The 18836-nt window shown below is 35.4% G+C and overlaps 1 protein-coding gene across 1 annotated transcript in view; it reads left to right on the top strand.

Annotated features, from left to right (window-relative positions):
* The first annotated feature begins 4301 nt into the window (after nt 1-4301).
* LOC112052882 (uncharacterized) overlaps nt 4302-18836 on the top strand; it is a 32509-nt gene continuing 17974 nt past the window's right edge. Inside the window, exon 1 of the mRNA XM_024092119.2 lies at nt 4302-4592. The gene's annotated coding sequence lies outside the window, so the exon portion shown is untranslated. The remainder of the gene's footprint in view (nt 4593-18836) is intronic.

The following is an 18836-nucleotide window of genomic DNA, read 5'->3' as shown; positions in this document are numbered from 1 at the left end:
TGCTTTAATTCGGAAAATATTCGTAGAGCCTAACTGATTCAATAATTGCGAATTAGTTCGTCTTTCACAAAATAAGTATTTCCGAGACAGATAGATTTATTATGTTTTAATCAGATTGTAGAAATCGGATGAAAAGTTGGACGTCAATATGTGTATAAGTTTCCTACGGGAACGGAAACCACGCGGGTGAAACCACGTGCCGTCAGCTAGTCTTATTCATTTGTCAAACTTCATCGAAGTACGTTTAGTAATATTAAATATTAAACTCATATTTATTATACATTAATACTTTCTCATTTATACATCGATGTAGAACTACGTAATATAATTAATATTCAAGCTAACTGGAACAATGTGCAAATAAATTTAACTGGAAAATTGAATTTCAAGATAATTACTTTTAAATTACCGTCGCAGATAAGATACTATTCAAGGTGGCCTAAAAGATTAAACAACAATTCAAAAAAGATCATTTTAATATAATTAAACAGCTATTTCCGACTTCTTGAATTTTTAAAAGCAAGCATTATGCGCTGTTCCATTTGCTAAAATGGTAAAAGCTTTATGTATAATGTTTTTAATTGTTGAAATGTTTAAAGTGCACCTTTGCATAGCGTTTTCCACTTGTAAAAATGCGCAATTCTTTATATGCTTTCTCTATTATTGAAATCTATGAAATCTCCATTAAAATAATTTCTTAAATAATTTTTTTCATAGCGTTTCTCATAACCGTTCATAATTTTATTCTTCTATTCAAAATATTATAATAACGGTATCAAGTTTTAAGTCCGTACCACTAAAACAATTCTGTAGATTTTTAAAATAATAGAACTTTTATTTTATTCTTCACAAGTTAACCTACACTTCACCTGATGGTAAGTGATGGAAGCGGGCTAACTTGTTAGGAGTAGGATGAAATCTACACTCCTTTCTTTTTCTACACGACATCGTACCGGAACGCTAAATCGCTTACAGGTTCATCTTTGTTGGTAAGGTGGTAACTAGCCGCGGCTGAAGCCTCCCACCAGCCAGACCAGGACCAATTAAGAAAACCTCAATCGGCACAGTTGGTTTACACCTAACATAATTAGAGTAGAGTATTTTAAGGCATATTTTATGTTATAATACTAAAATTTCCTTAAAATTATGGATATGGTATGTCATAAAACCATTTTTAGAACAGGAAGAAATAGGGAAAAGCTGGCACACATCCCTATTCCGGGTAAATAAAAATTGATGTTTACAGAAGCAGCGAAAAATTTGATGGTATAATATAATATTCATAATAAAAATATTTGTAGGTTTAGGCTCTACTGTCGACATTTTATTAGAGATATGTATTAATGGAAAGGAGGAAATTTAGTAAATACAGCAAAATTGCTTTAGCCAAAAATATATAGTAGGAAATGTGTTTTTTGATGTATTCAGCAATTTATCTTTTCTTTCGTTTCGGTTCCTTAGAAAAGCTGTATGTGTATTATTCTCTTGTTTATATTGTAATCCAGCGTAGATAACATCTATTTTAGTATTATAAAGAGGAAAGATCAGTCCCTGTAGCCGAGTGGCACGTCGATTCTCTTCCTACGATCGCAAACGCTTCGAAAACTAGAAAAATGTATAAGAATGACAGATCTTGATCACGTGACCTGTCAGTAGCAAAATTCCTATATATTTTTTCTAGTTTTCAAAGGCTACAGGGGCTGATTTTTTGATTACATTGAATAGGCTCCGAAACTACTCAACCGATTTGAAAAATTCTTTCACTGTTCGGAAGCTACACTATCTTCGGGTGCTGCAGGCTATATTTTATCCCCATAATACGGGAAAGGAAACTACACGGGTAAAACTGCAAGGATTTGCTAGGCCTTAATAAAATATCGTTAACTTCAGCTAACTACCGTTTCCATCTCTTTATTGGATTGCGTACCGTTTATTTACGCTGCTTTCAATTTTATGTGATACGTTGACCTACAAAGTACTTACATGTACAATACTTTCTTTACAACTTACTTTCCATCAGTTAGATGGAATATCGGTGTCATTTTGAATAATTATAGCTGATACGGTAACGACAATTAAATTTCATTTTGCTGTTTTACGGATCGCTTTTTACGCTTTCAATTTGTAATTATACTGCATCGATCTAGTAGGTTACAATAACGATCAAAATGTTTTTTTTGTCACATATCTATTAATTTTACCGTAATCTGAATGTGTGGCAAACTTGTAACAAAGTATTTTGTTAAAAATTATTTCGAATTGTGTTTCTTTATTAACGTTAATTATAATTTTTGTTTTCTATAATTCAATTTTGTTTTCTTTCATAATGGGTTTACACTGCTATTTACTTTCAAATTAGGTTTATAAGCTTCTTCTTAGTTTCTATGTTCTGTTCTTTCCTCAATAGGATCTGGCAGAATATCAGCGTTGTAGGTACTGTTGTACCCGCAACATTCTCGCTGAGTTGGATCCATTTTAGAGTCACAACACATTTAATTCTGTAACTAATTATAAGTATCAAGATGTATTAGTTTTAAGTCTTCAATGTGTTGTGTTAACAAATAAAGTATTTTTATTCTATCCTATTTTATTCTATTTGGATACTAATAGCCGTAGAAGAAGGTACCTACTCGTGTCTCTTATTTATCATTAAATCATGTCTACGTGTTAATTAAAATTAATTTGCTTTTCTGCAACAGAAATGAGTTACCGATAAACATTATTAACCTTATATTTTATTGATAATGGACGCCCTTGGATATTTTCTCTCTACGCCTGATCTCAATTAATCAATGCAAATGTGCTCTGAGCTGTAAAAACCACATGATAATCTGTATAATAATTTTAGGTAAACCTTACTTATTTTGGAGTACTTACAGTTACACTCGACCAACACTGAGCTTTCTAGTGCAGGGTCGCTATCCCAGCATCTTGGGACCCCAACGTCCATCGGCTCTTCGAACTATATGCCCCGCCCATTGCCAATTCAGCTTCGCGACTCGTTGAGCTATGTCGGTGAAGTCCCTACAAAAGGCCTATGTCCTGCAGTGGTTATCCATGGGCTGATATGATGATGATGATGACAGTGGCAATAAAATCAATATATTTTTTTTTATATTTATACGGCTTTTCAGACATTTTCTTCGAACCTACTCGTAATATGCTGTGTCTTACTCACCAAACTTAAAAAAGTAAAAGCAGGATTCTTAACTTAAAAAAATAGAATACCATAACTTAGAAAAGCTTTGTTGATCATTTATTGTTCTTTGCACACACTATTTAAACAACACACACCCATAATGCATTTCCATTTCAATTTTCATCACTGTGTGTTAAACTCATCATCTCTGACTGCCATTTATTTTGTTCCAAATACGAATACGTCTATGAGTCGGCGCAGCGCTGCGTTCTAATTTTTTTACAATCACAACCAAAAATATAAAAAGATCACCGCCACATGGGTGCAGTGATTCGTAGCTTACGATATCTAAATCAAGCGCGGCGGTAGAAAGGGAATGAATGGATGCACTTGTCGCATATGCTGCCAACTTATCGCCGCTGGCATAGTATTACAAGAGCTGGTGACTTAGGAAGGCTTTCTTTTTAAGCTGCCACTTTTATCGAATTTCAACAAGCATTTTGGTAATCATTGGAAAGCAGCCGTGAGTGCTTTTATTAGTTGCTTATATTAAGATAACTGAAGATTTTTCAGTCAAGATGTTTTCCATCCTGTTTTTCTCTTTCCTACGCCCTTGTATCTTCCGTCCATTATTAGATGCAGAAGATAATATTGTAATTTTTGATATTTTGGTTATTTATTAGAAGGCATTTATATGCTGCAAGATGTAATAAAACTATTCACACACGCACATAGGATCTTAAAACCTTTTCTGAAAAATCATTCAACATCAACAAGTTTTTAAGTTTTCATGAACTAAAATTTCTTCACTGTTTGATTCACTTTAATTCTATTTACAGTATTATGGATTTTGTATCTACGTGAATTCGATACTAATCGTAAACGGAATATGTATTTTCTAGTATAAAAAAATTTTTGATTCAAGTGTTACTTTTTTAACGTTCCAAAATTGAAATTATACGTTTGTTTGAATCGAATAGAGATTGCTTCTCTTAGCTCTCTGACTACAATTGTATGGTTACAGAACCGCGCTGTATCGAAGGCATTTGGAGCCGAATTTTGTGATTGTGTAAATCGAATCGTTCAGCGCTGCAGCGTTCTTATACAAGTCGTCTAAACCAACTGGTTTTGTTGCATAGCTGGTATCGCTACACGGTGCGGTGGAGACGATATTCGACTGGTGTGTCCGCCAGTCGCGCCGCGCGCACCGAGCTCTCTGCTACCCTGTCCCGCGGTATCGCGTTCTCTCCGCGTCTACAGCCGCCCTTATCAAAACATTCCCGCATTGGGATCGATCTGCACGTCTCTACTGGTGATAACGTACGACCCCCGAATGACGTTGCGACCGTAGTGCCCTGTTTATACTGTGTTGTGACTTATGGCTTGTGATTATCAGTTGTCGGATTATTGTTTACAAAAATTGTTTTAATTCGTCACACATCGGAAATAATAAGTAAGTACATAGCAATAATATATAAACATTTATTTGAATTTAGATTACATTTTCAGATAGCATTACAATTACAATTATTTTTTTTATTATTTTTAACGCTACAAAATTTCCCAGTCACCCTTGTGATTTTAAATGAATATTAGTAGAATTTCCAATTTCGACAAAGAAATAAACGCTGAAAACTTAACGAGCTTAATAAATTTAAATTGACCGGAAGCTTACAATACGTAACTTAATCCAACGAATCCATTCTAATCATAGATCTCCTATATTTATAGCTACCTACCCTCGCAAAATTAATTTATGATAGATTTGTACAATATGCGGTATATTTTTATTAAAATGTTGGCTTATAAAATAGTTTATTTTTAACTTATTTGGATTTGACAATATAACGCTTAAAAGCTCAATGAAAAACTAGTTTTTTACATAATTTGTAACATCTCAGTGTAATTAAAGTTTAATTTTATCCAAATATGAAACCTAGGTATTTTAAATTAATATTTATAATGACCTAAATAGGTATATAATAAAATATATTTTTTTAAATATTCAATATTAAAAATTAAATATAGATTACAGAACCGCATGTGTTGCATATCTCAACCTGAACTAATTTTAAATTAAATGTCAATCTATACTAATTTTATAAAACTGAAGAGTTTGTTTGTTTGAACGCGCTAATCTCAGGAACTACTTGTCCGATTTGAAAAATTATTTCAGTGTTTGATAGCCCATTTATCGAGGAAGGCTATAGGCCCTTTATTTTTTTATTGCGTATTATGCCCGTATTTCTACGGGAGAGGGAACCGCGCGGCGTCAGCTAGTATTACTATAATTATAATTACCTAAATATAAATAACAAATTGAAATAACTACCGTCACTAAGTGAAGTAACTACCTACATTTTTATGTACCTTCATAGATAGCATATTAGAACTTATTTTAAGGGTCCACTAAACGGGACAAGCCTCCCTCTCATTCTTATAGGAGAGAGAATATAAAGCTTAGACCTACCACGCTTCTCTAATGCGGTTTATAAAAATGTTGTGAGAGTAGCTGTAGGTAGGCGCCTTCGTTATTATAATATTCTTCAGAAGGTCTCGAAAACTCGTGACCACACAGACAATCTTCGGTCTAATAAGTGTTATTGTACCAGATATGGGTCTTCAGGGTAGCTAATTGGTTTATCATAGAATACCGATAATAATTATGTGTCAGATACATCATTACACCATAGTACGTGAGAAACCTCCCATCGATAAACCACTATGTCAATAACAACGCAATCACTTTAAAAAAGCCAATCGTGTTACAACAATAATTTGTTTTTTTTTTACATTGCCCCTGACACTCAGATTTTCTGATTAAAATGGAGGTTACATATATTTCCAATTATGTTGCTCAATAAAAATATAATTAAAGTGTTATCTACCTGCATACCTCTATATCTATATTTGAAACTTTATTATTGTCACGTTTGGAGCGTCCGAGAGTAGGTTCTCTTTGCATCGAAGTATTAAAACCTTAAATTAACACAATTTTTTTTTAAAGAATATTTGCTATATTTTTTATAATAGACGGGAAAGACTGTGCTAGGAGTGGGTGCGACAATAGACCAACGGGGTGAGGATTGAACCACCACCCCTCGGTGATGAGTCAGACCGCTCTTACCTTTGAGCTATTGAGGCTTATACCGTTGAGCTATTGAGCGTTATCGATCGAAATGTATTAACAATTAAACCATCATCAACATCATTAGCAGCCGATGAAATCCGCTGCTGGACATATGCCTCTTGCATGGACTTTCAAACACCTTTTTCACTCTAAAATAATAGTATTTAATAAACAAAAGTTTTTAACCATAATGACTGTACATAGTCTTTTGTGCAAAAAAATGAGCAGACTAAACAAAGAGTTCCAACTCACGAGATGTTTGGTACTAAAAGCATAGACAGTGTACGATAACATTATACTCAAACAAAGCTTAAAAAAAGGATTAAACTAAAACCGTTCTTAAACTTTTACGAGTATCTAAGGACAAAAGATATATCCGTCTACCAGAGAGCGACAAAAACACGTGGATATTTTTAAACTGAAAGCAAACATTAAGGACTTACCTAAAACCGTCCAACGGTCGTCGAATATAACAAAGATTGTTTACTCAAAGTTCCTAATACAGTTGCATCAACAATTTGTCAACATTGTATGCAACTAGTAGGTATACAAAGCTACTGTAAGCGTTTAAATTGGCTTCTTCATTTGAGTACATTGTACGATTATTATTTCCAATCACTAAAATGACAAGGGCAACTGTCACTGAATTGTCATTTTACTGATTGGAATTAATAATAATTAATCTAAGAATACCATAAAACTGAACTTAATTTTCTTAAGTCATTGAACTTAACTGTACTGTACTAACTAAATTTCAGAAAATGCTTACACTTATTGTATAAGTATAGAGCAGTGAATTCCCAGTAGATATGACCTCTGTTTCTGATTCCGGAGGGTGTGGTGCTCGAATCCGGTCTGGGGCATGCACCTCCAACTTTTCAGTTGTGTGCATTTTAAGAAATTAATTATCACGTGTTTCAAACGGTGAAGGAAAACATCATGAGGAAACCTGGATACCAGAGAATTTTCTTAATTCTCTACGTGTCTGAAGTCTGGCAATCCGCATTGGGCCAGCGTGGTGGAATAAGGCCTGACTCCTCTCATTCTTAGAGGAGACTCGAGCTCAGCAGTGAGCCGAATATGGGTTGATAACGAACGATCGTATAAGTGCCTAAGGATACTACATACAAAATATTGTAAGTGCTAACCTAAAAAAAATCTTTAAATTATAAAATTCTTCCTATTTTAGAAGCTTTCATATAAACAATTTAGCCACAAAGGAATATTAAACTGTAGTTTAATAAACAATTAAATGGAAATATACAATTTCCATCTATAAAGCTATTTAAGAGGAGAATCATTGGAAACATTAAAATTGATTAATAGAGAATAAATTACGAATAAAATAATGTTACTAAATTAATTATTATGTGAAGAAGACTGTTGATATCACAATCACATACATTTCCACGACTTAATTAAAAGCATTATTGACGTCACAGTACGAGGAAAGCGACAGACTGAATCAAATTAAAGAAAAGATTAACGCGGCTTTTGCTAAATTAAATGTAAGGAGACAGTGAAATGTAGGAAGTTTAATTATTGTGAAGTACTTAAACATCTTCACAAGATTTACAAGTTTGATGACGATATCCACGCTATCTAAAGTCCTTTGTTGGTCGAGTGGATATATGGTATCGGATCAAGAAGTCCTGGGTTCGGATCCAAGATACTGAATTTTTCTTTAGTATAAGAAATTTTAAGTTAAATTCTCAGCTCGGAGTTGGGGTGTTGGTGGTGTTACACCCTGTATACCGAAACACATGGTCACTATCTGATAGTGTGGTCTTAATGGAATTTAACAATATCTACTTGAAGCCCGTCAACCCGCGTTGGAGCAGCATGGCGAGTCTAAACTCCATATCTCCTATAAGGAGAGAGGCCTGACCGTGTAATGGGCGTTTGAAATCGGTTGATGATGATGTTGATAATGATGACCTATTTACCATAGAACTGCTAGGCATTGCAGAGGTCTGCATCCATATGTAGTTGATATACCTTGGACGCTTACTAAGCGTTTTTGTTCTTCATTCCTGATCCGCACTACGAAGTTATGGAATGCCCTTCCAGCTTCTGTTTTCCCTACCACCTACAACATGGGTATATTCAAGTCAATAGTGAATAGGCATCTTCTAGGCAAGCGCGTTACGCCTTTGGCTTTATTATCGCTTATTGTCAAGCATGATTGCAATGAAGCGCTTGCCTATATAATGTAAAAAAAAATGATAAACGGTTGTCGGGTGGAGTCTGAGCTCCATATCTCCTACAAGGAGAAAGGCCTGGCCCTGTAATGAGCCGATAAAACTGGCTGATAATGACGAGGATGACAAAAATGATCTACACAAGATTTACAAGCTAGATATCCAAGCTGTATATCACTTAACAGAACTTTAACGACTTTTATTACCTGTGCTCGTAAACACTGGTATGTCCATTTTCCTACCGTGAATCTTCTCAGGTATAATATCTGGATTCTCGATGACGCTTTTTATACAAACATAACTTCCTACATGGGCCTAATGATATGAAATAAGTAATGGTAAACTTAATGCGCTCTCTCGCACCGTTATATGAGGACTACATGTCATAGTAAATAGGTTTTTATCGATGTGAAGATTTCAAAAGACTTAGAATACATGAAGGTACCTACTACCAGAGTAATATTAATGGATCGACGACATGACGTCGCATCTTGGATAATTTTTTACTTCAATCGATTTATCTCTTGGTATTTTGGTTAGAATCTGGATATTTGGTACAGATAAACCTAGATTAAATTTTGGTATAGCAATTCAACAAAGCACAAGTTACTTTTTACCTCTTTATTCCCACGGGAATGGGAACTACGGATAAAACTGCGGGGCACAAAATTTTCTTTGAGTGAATCTACGATTCTCTCTCTAGCACCCACGACTATAACTGATCGTGTGTTGGTCACTGCGTACATGACTTGTATAGTATGCCGCGTGGGTACTGCCGTTTGCTTTTCAGAAATGTGAGAATAATTGACCGTTTGTGGCTAGCATTAGGCAATGATGAGGTTGGGATAGGTGATTGCCTAGAAAGTGCCTATTTATTTTATAGTTAATATTTAATTATTAGAAAACAACGAGGGAGAGAGAGTATTACTCGTAATATGCATGCCAGTTCACAAGTTTAGATATAGAATATTTCCAAAAAAACAGTAAATGAACCGTAAAGCAATATAAAGAAGCTGATTTTATCTGATCCATTAGCTAAATATTATAAACGGTTCTTCAATAATGTTCAAATCACCTCCCTGAATATATAAATGATACTTGTTAGCTTACATTGTATCTCGAACAAAATAAGTAATTAAGAAATGCGATTTAATTTATTGCCATAAGCTGGTGCAAATGACTGCTAATCTTTGCCGCGTTGTTCGTTACTACGTACACCACGAAATTGAATGCAAAATCAGGACATCAAGATGTTTGTTGTGGGTAATATACTAAAGACAAACTTGTGAAATGTTTATCAACAAAAAAAATTGAAATGAAGGTAGAAAACATATCATTATAATAATTTTAATTAACTTGTTCCTAAATTAATGAAAGTTTCACTATGCATAACATGATTTAGATAACAAAATGTTCGTAATATCATTCTTCATCCATAACAAAAAGTCGAGAAGTAGATGATAGTAAGCAAAAAAATTGGGGCATTAAGGCGATAAGAAATCTGTTTCACACAGAACACAAATCCGTGAATTAGGACAATCTCAGTAAAGTGCAGATATATGGAAGATGTACTGATGCATGTACTTTGAATCCAAAGAGTACATTGAGTGCGGCCGCGATAACCAGCATGCGCGGACGCATATGCGCATATGCGACCTGGATGCCACCCAACCGTCGCACGAAATATTGCGGTCACTTCATCAACGCGGTCATTATTAAGTATTGCCGGCTGGCGCTGACCAACATTCCGTGTATTTAATTATAATAGACTATCAGGGTATAAGAAACCTCAATAGTTCAACGGTAAGAGCGGTTGGACTCATCACTGAAGGATAGTGGTTCGTCGCCCCGTTGGTCTATTGTTGTACCCACTTCTAGCACAGTCTTTCCCGACTAGTTGGAGGCAAATGGGAATATATAAAAAAAATGGTAAATATTCTTTTTTTTTTTAAAAAAAGGGTAAAGACAACTCTTTAAAGTCTTGTTAGTCTAGCTATTATACACTACGAATAGACACTAGTAATAGTAGCTACTGGTGGTAATGTGGGTCGGCAAGACTTTACTTTGAGTGCAAAAGTAAGAAAGTAGTACAGAAACTCAAAAAATATAAAATGTATAGCTATAAAAAACCTGGAATATATTAGAGGCGTGTATTTTTCAGACGTCTGTGCTTATTAACTGTTACTGGAAGTTACTGGAAGATTTTCTTCATTCCGCAACACAAGGTATTTTTTTTGGTCAGCCTACCTACAATATACTTCTAACATTTAGGTAGGTTTCTGTATAATTTTGATCGGTATGTGGATGTAGATGTTTATTTATTCTCTCATAACTTCTAAACTACTTTTTATATTTTACCAATAATACATCGTTGGAAATCGTCTTGAAGATCCTCTGGCTTTGTGAGGTCACTTTAAATTGAATATGCATGAACTAAAATATATATTTAGAGTAATGCCGTGTTGACTAACACATGAAGTACATTACAAAGGTTAGCCATTGTTTGCCGTTTTATTTGCAAGGAGCCGATAAGGGGGAATAATTTCTACAATCACGCCTAGGATACTATTCATCATTCTCAACCCATATTCGGCTCACTGTTAAGCCCGAGTCTCTCAGAATGAGAGGGGTTAGGCCAATAGTTCACCACGCTGGCAAATGCGGATTGGCAGACTTCACACACGCAGAGAATTAAGAAAATTCTCTGTTATGCAGGTTTCCTCACGATGTCCTTCACCGTTTGAGACACGTGGTATATAATTTCTTAAAATGCACACAACTGAAAAGTTACGTTACGGATATAGAGGCAGAGGTCATATCCACTGAGCAATCACGGCTCTAGTATACTATTGGCCAAATATAATAAATATTTGACTAATAGTAAACATATTTATAAATATAAATACATAAATATTTATAAATAATTATTAGGTATTTTACTGTGAAGACCGATTATAATATCAATCACCACAAATATAATAATATATAGTACCAGTATTAAGATTGCGATATTTTTACTCTTTAATTGTGAGTATTTTGAATTTTTGAACTTTTAATATATGTGTGGTTTAATGACATTACAATTGAAATTATTAACAAAACTTGTTGCAACGTTTTTCCAATATTTTAAAAAGTAGATAATACGAAAAATATAGTGCAGAAGCGTGGTCACAGTTCAACAAAATAAGTCAAGGTTAGCATAAATATGTAAAGGTTTTAGATTTTTTGCTTCTTAATACCAATAATATGAGATTTTCCTGATGTTGTCAATAAACCTACCATTTTGAATGGAATAGATATGGTAAATTAAACGATCCTTTCTCGGTCGTATCTTATTGAGTTTTCTATTTATTATACTGTTTATCGGTTTATTTATCCACGCAACCGGTAGAGTGAAACATTGTTGCAATATATTTTATTGGTACAAGTATGTTTCTGGTAAAAAGCAAAATGTTTATTATTCATAAACGTATTTTCTTCATATCTTAATGCAGTAATCGTATCGGTGATGTCTCTACGACTAGCATTAGATATCATACGCATGGCTATAGTCTGGCAAGTTCGTTGATGCCACTCCCATGATATGCGGGCGACGGGGGGAAAGACTGCTCGGGTGTGAAATCGTGCTTGCGGGGAAGTGAGGTGCATCAGTCGTGGGTTTTACATTCATCGCTACACGCCTCCCGGCCCGCGCGCACCATCGGGAGTGTTACAAAAGGTTTTCAATTAGGGTATGTAGACATTTTAAGTACAAATGGTCGGAAATTGTGCAAAAGAAAAATACTTTCGATTCGGGATGATTGTCTTACTAACAACTGTATTTATTTAATTAACAACGGCATTAGTATGCAATTTTCAAATTTCAATTACGTTTTTTAAGTCAGTCGACTATAGCTCTTTAAATAGCAATTGCTACCTAGTTGTTATAGTTTTCCTTTAATTTAATTATTATCAAACTGTGATTTTTCCACGTATACATTAACAACCGTTTAGCTAGTAGGGGGAAAACACACACACTTGACTCTAATAAAAATAAGCACTTAAAACGTCAATATTTTACAAACGGATCCCTAAATGGCAAAATAGCGTTTCCAGACCCACAACATTTTTTAAAAACCTATCCACCCATACCCCACATTTTGTATTTTGAAGTACCCTAAAAATATTTTACAAGATTTTATTTTACGACTTTGTCGACATTTTTAATGTTCATACTCACGCTAAATACCACATTTCTAGTAGTAATGCTTTCTGCGCTGAACTGAGGACAGACAGACAGACGGACATACAGACGTACTTGACGAAACTATAAGGGTTCCTCATGGACTACGGAATCCTAGAAAATATACTTTATGGTACCTAATAAACGAAATTGATAGCGATAATGATAAATGCATTTCATTTATTTTTTATTTCGTTATTGATAATAATTTTACTTTTGTAACTTAAAAAGTACTTTCATGTAACCAAAAAGTAATGTTGCGCGACATTTTTTCTATAACAAATGGTAGCTATTGAGTGAAAGCTGTTTCACTTGATTTACGAAATACAAAGAAAAAGGCATTTCTGTGGTCAGCGACCAGCGATACTCGATCATTATTCATCTGATTATTAGGTGAATTAATTGTCTCGCAACTCGATCTGGAAGTCAAGGATTTATAGGTTAAGCTCATCATCATTGACAACCCATGTTCTGACTGTTGAGCACGAGTCTCCTCTCAGAATGAGAGGGGTTAGGCTAATAAAGTCCACTACGCTGGCCCACTTCGCACACACAGAGAATAATTAAGAAAATTCTCAGGTTTGCCGGTTTCATCTCGATGTTTTTCCTTTACCATACTATAATATGGGGCAGTGTTTGATTAGTCGATACTACAGGATCTTTAAGGAACAGTATGCCTCCTATAATATGTACTATGTTATAATTTGTATACATATATCTATTGTACTTATAAACCTTTCTCTTGAATCGCTGTAACTATAGTTAAGTTATAAGCGAGCAGACAGCGGAAGCGACTTTATTTTATTCTATGTAATTGACGATAATGTTATAGATATAAAATTGATCGTCGTCAAACGTTTGTAAAAAGCATCGATTTATATCAGGTGTGATAATAACCGGCGACCATTTCTCATTGCTAAAGTTAAACGTCCAATTAATTTGTTATGTATCTCAGGCGCGTAGAACCAGTTCGCTTCCGGAGTTACACGGGACCAGTTGGATGTTCACAATTTGTTACATTTTTAAAACATTTTTAAACGTGTTTTTACATCTCGTCCACAACGAGGCAATTAAAATAATTTTGTAATATATACCATAATGAATACCATTTTATAAACTTTTAATGTATATTGAGTGACTTATGAATATTGATATGGGCTATTTAATTGCTAATTGATTTGAGATATATTATATATATATTCGCATCTCACAAACTTTTGGAATGTAACGAACGACCACATTTATTACACTCTTGAAGTATCATGTTCCAGACGACGCCCCGCTATTTCACTTGTAGTTCCCGTTCCTGTGAGAATACGGGGATAAAATATAGCCTATGACACTCACAAATAACGTGGCTTTCTAGTGTTAAAAGAGTTTTTATAATCAGTTCAGTAGATCCAGAGATACCCCCTAACAACACAACAAACTTTACATCCTTATAATATTAGTATGGATTACCTTTCCTTTTTTGTTATGAAAAGAATATTTGTCATAATATGACCAATATTGCGATACCTCTCCAACTAGTCGGGGATGACTGTATTAGGAGTGGGTACGACAATAATCCAACGGGGTGGGGATCGAACCACCACCCCTCGGTGATGAGTTCGGCCGCTTCACTGTTGAGCTATTGAGGCTTACATGTAGCGAATGAGCCTGCAAGGTGCTGTTCTTATACAGACCATAATTTTCCTTTTAAGATCAGGTGTGTTATCTGCTAATTACGTGCGTTTTATACATTTTATAAGCCAGTACATGGCTCCAATCACACTGATTATAAGAGATGATTCAGCCTACGGTGGAACGTGTTTGCATAGAAGGTGCAACACTCTCGACTTGAAGGTACTCACATCGTAGATAGCGATGTGCACAAGCGTTTTAACTAGGGTATTAACAGCTTACATATCACGTGTCTCTAACGGTGGAGGAAAACATCATGAGGAATACCAGATACCTGCATACCAGAGATTTTTCTTAATTTGATGTGTAATCTGCCAATCCGCATTGGGCCAGCGTTGTGGACTATTGGCCTAACCCCTCTCTTTCTGAGAGGAGACTCGAGATCAACAGTGAGCCGAATATGGGTTGATAACGATGCACTTTACGTACAAATGGTACGAAATTGAATATTTCTTCTTTATTATGGTTTCATAATGAGTCTTAAAGCTGGAAGAGTATTCCAGAATATAGCGAATATTCATACTCATATTCATTATTCATTGTACCGCTATTTGAACATTGTGTTCGTACCTGCTGCTACATAACTACTTAATACAAAAATGAATTCATTTTTAAAACTCCCAAAATACCTGTATAATGTTGAACAGATGTGTCGATGAATTAAAAATATACGACTATGAGTTGGCTAATGTGTGTTATTTTACACCATATTTCAAGTTTACGGCCGTTAGTTTTAACGCTCAAGAAAACACAGAAGAAAGTAGGTACCTAGATGTGTATGTCTGTTGGAAACTCAAACCAATTATTGTATAGGACCTGCCTCGCTTGACGTTACTTTTCTGTAAGCGATTATAAAAACTCTATAAAATCGATGTTAAATACTTAGTTGTAATCGTGTTCGTCGGTTAAAGAGCTCCGTAAAAATACCTTTTTGTGTAATTGAATTGTGTGAAAAACGGGCAAAATCTTCTAGTTTATGTATAAGATATATACTAAATCTAAGCTCGTTTTCTTTAGAAAATGGCAGACAATTTTGTTCGTGACTGTGAGTGCGATACAGGTCCTTCTATAATTGGTCTGAGGTTGGAAATAAACAAGTGAGTGTTGAGTGCACCTAAATGTGGGACGGGTAAGGAGGAACACCTCACACCCGGAGATTTAGCTATAAATATAATCTCTCTCTACAGTCGTTCTTTCATTACTGAATATCGTGGTCCTGATCCCAACCTCCTGCGGGTCCACGCCCCACAAAATTTCCCTTGAGTTACGATGTACCATTTCTCTCTTGGGAAAATAGTGCAGTGGTTTCCCCTTGCCAGACATTTTAAGAGTTATTTTTACTCATCTGCTGTAGCCTCGTCCACCTGATTACCCAGACGGGTGTATGGGTCTCCCGCCATTGGTCGGTCGCCAAAGCCTCGTCCGTTGTCCAGCAGGGGGCACCGCATGCAGGTGAGATTGACATTTGGGTTCGACTAGATGTTAATGTCGTTCTTACCCTTACCCCCCAAAAATAAATATAATGTAAATAAATAAGCAAATATATACAGATAATATCATCATCATCACATGAGCCGATGAACGCCCACTTCAGGATATCGGCATGTTGTAGGGAATTCCAAAAATCACGTTCCTGAGCCACCTGCATCCAGCGAATCCCACAATTCGCTTGATATCGTCTGTCCAGCTGATGGGGGGTCGACCAATACTGATTTTTGCACCTTGGAACCGCAACGTCCATCGGCTCTACGAACTATGTTCCCCGCCCAATAGGACGACCACAGAATAACTAATAAAATAAATAAATAAATACGGACAAAATGTTAACACACACTACTAAGTAACACGCTTCTCGTATTTAGCCCCAAAGTAAACTTATAAAAGCCTGTGTTGAAAAGTCGTGTAGTGTACTAGTGACCACCGACTCTAAAAGTCTTTAACCATTTTTTAAAATACAGTCAAGTTAATATTAAATACCCAAATTAATAAAAAAAATTAATAAATGCCATCTTTAACTAGGCCACAATCAATTTCGGTTCCCTTTGTCGTAAAAGAATGACGAATTCGAAAATAATTTCGATTCTTACACCGATTAAAACGCTTTACAATATAATCTTCTAAAACGCCATTCCGTGACCGTGAAGCGTATCCAACGGCTTAAGATAATTGCTATAATCGCTGGATTCTGCTCATCACACGTGTAACAAATCACCAGAGCGAGTTCCGGATGAGTCTCGTCTAATGTCTTGAGATCCGATCTACTGACTGCGTATATTGCATTTTCATTTTGCTATCATTACCTCGTTCGTTCATAAAAAGTTGTATCGTGCGAGTAAAAGTTGACCGATATAATATTTATGTGCACGGAAAAGTTGTGTATCACTTTAATATATAGCAAGAACATATAAATCTTTGTTGCAAATACTTTAACAAGTAGAATTTTTCAAGCATTATATATAGACTCTTAGCATATTGACGGTCTCCGTGACGCAGTGGTATGCGCAGTGGTTTTACAAGACGGAGGTCCTGGGTTCGATCCCCGGCTGGACTGATTGAGGTTTTCTTAATTGATCTTAAGGCCAAACGGCTTTGGCCGTGGCTAGTTACCACCCTACCGACAAAGACATACCGCCAAGCGATTTAGCGTTCCGGTACGACGTCGTGTAGAAACCGAAAGGGGTGTGGATTTCATCCTCCTCCTAACAAGTTAGCCCGCTTCCATCTTAGATTGCATCATCACTTACCATCAGGTGAGATTGTAGTCAAGGGCTAACTTGTAAATAATAAAAAAAAAACTTGACAAACTCCGCGTATCCTTCTTATTCTAATGCTATAACAGTTCCATTTTCGCGTTATAGCCGCCTCGTTTAGATCATATTATTAATAGTTATAAGCGAGCCGTGATAGCCCAGTGAATATGACCTCTACCTTCGATTGTGGGCGTAGGTTCGAATCCGGTCCGCGGTAAGCACCTCCAACTTTTCAATTATGTGCGTCTTATGAAATTAAATCACGTATCTCAAACGGTGAAGGAAAACATCGTGAGGAACCCTGCATACCTGAGAATTTTCTTAATTATGTAGGCGTGTGAAGTCTGCCAATCCGCATTTAGCCAGCATAGTAGACTATTTGTCTAACCCCTCTCATTCTGAGAGGAGACTCTAGCTCAGGGTTGATAATGATGATGATGATATAGACGATCAGATCTATAAGTTTAATAGGTAATTAAACCTAGCCCTTACCTAAAAAAAGGCATAGACGGTGAAGGAAATATTATTACTAAATTAGATATTAGAGCGCTGAGAGGTTCATTGCACCTGCTCGTTGATTAGATATCGTAATATCCAGAAGCATCGGAAGTTAATGTGACTCCGCCCAGAGTGTATAGAGAAAGTAAATCAAATACGTCAGCCTGGAAGACTTTAATTGCTGGCGATAAAACAAATAGATTGAAAGACGGCGTGGAAGAATTCTTATTAAACGAATACATGAGAAACTAATTAATTGGATACTACACTACTGGTAAGTCTATAGTATCGTAAATTCACTACCGACGTGTACTTTATGTTTCTAGTTGGTGAAGACAGGTTTGCAGTGGTGTCACGTTATAATTGTATCTATGAGACAAAACATTACTAAGATTTCATAAACAAACAAAAGATGCAAACAATCGATATGCGAACAACGTAATGCATCGCCTATAGTGTAAACTCTTCTGTGAAATCGACTATAGGTAGTCCTTAATTTTAAATAGACTTGGAGTTTTGAATTTAAAAAATGTCTTAAGAGATGAGTTTTGTTTATTTATATTTATTGCAGCAACAAATTAGCTGTACGTTAATTCTGTGATCATTATACAAGAATATACCTACTTGTAGTAAAGTCCTGCTTACTGTAATAATGGGCTAATAACGAAACGAAAATAACGAAAGATATATTTATATATATTTTTTAAAACATTATGCATTTTATAAGACTAACTTGTGCCTGCTTCATGTAGGTTCTCTACATTATGAATTCAATTCTGCTGTGGTAAAGTCAAAACAAATCTCTGTAGCTATGCCTTTCTGTTTAAGACAGTTCAAAAGATCCACTGACGTCAAATCTACTTGTGCATATGAAAATGATCGATAGTATCCACAAAGTCCAAAAGAAAATCTCGACGCATTATATCATGTCGCGTCAAAATCTCCGTTGTCAATACAAACACATCTGAAAAGGAAATCTAACCCTGACATCGTGGGTACGTTCTGCGAAGTCATCCATGAATGTATTATAAGTAACAATGTAGATATCATGCATCAGAAAACATCAACGAAGTCGTTTACAAATAATACGTTGTTGTTGGTATTGTTTACTTTTGAAATACTGTTGAATGAATGTTAAAGTTTTCTCAAAGGATCTTTTCGTGCGTAGGCGTAGGCTCTGGCGAAGGGCATTTCTCGTCAATGGCGGTGTCCG

Source organism: Bicyclus anynana, chromosome 1 (assembly GCF_947172395.1).
Source record: "Bicyclus anynana chromosome 1, ilBicAnyn1.1, whole genome shotgun sequence".
Classification (NCBI taxonomy): Eukaryota; Metazoa; Arthropoda; class Insecta; order Lepidoptera; family Nymphalidae; genus Bicyclus; species Bicyclus anynana.
This window is presented reverse-complemented; position numbering and strand designations above follow the sequence as displayed.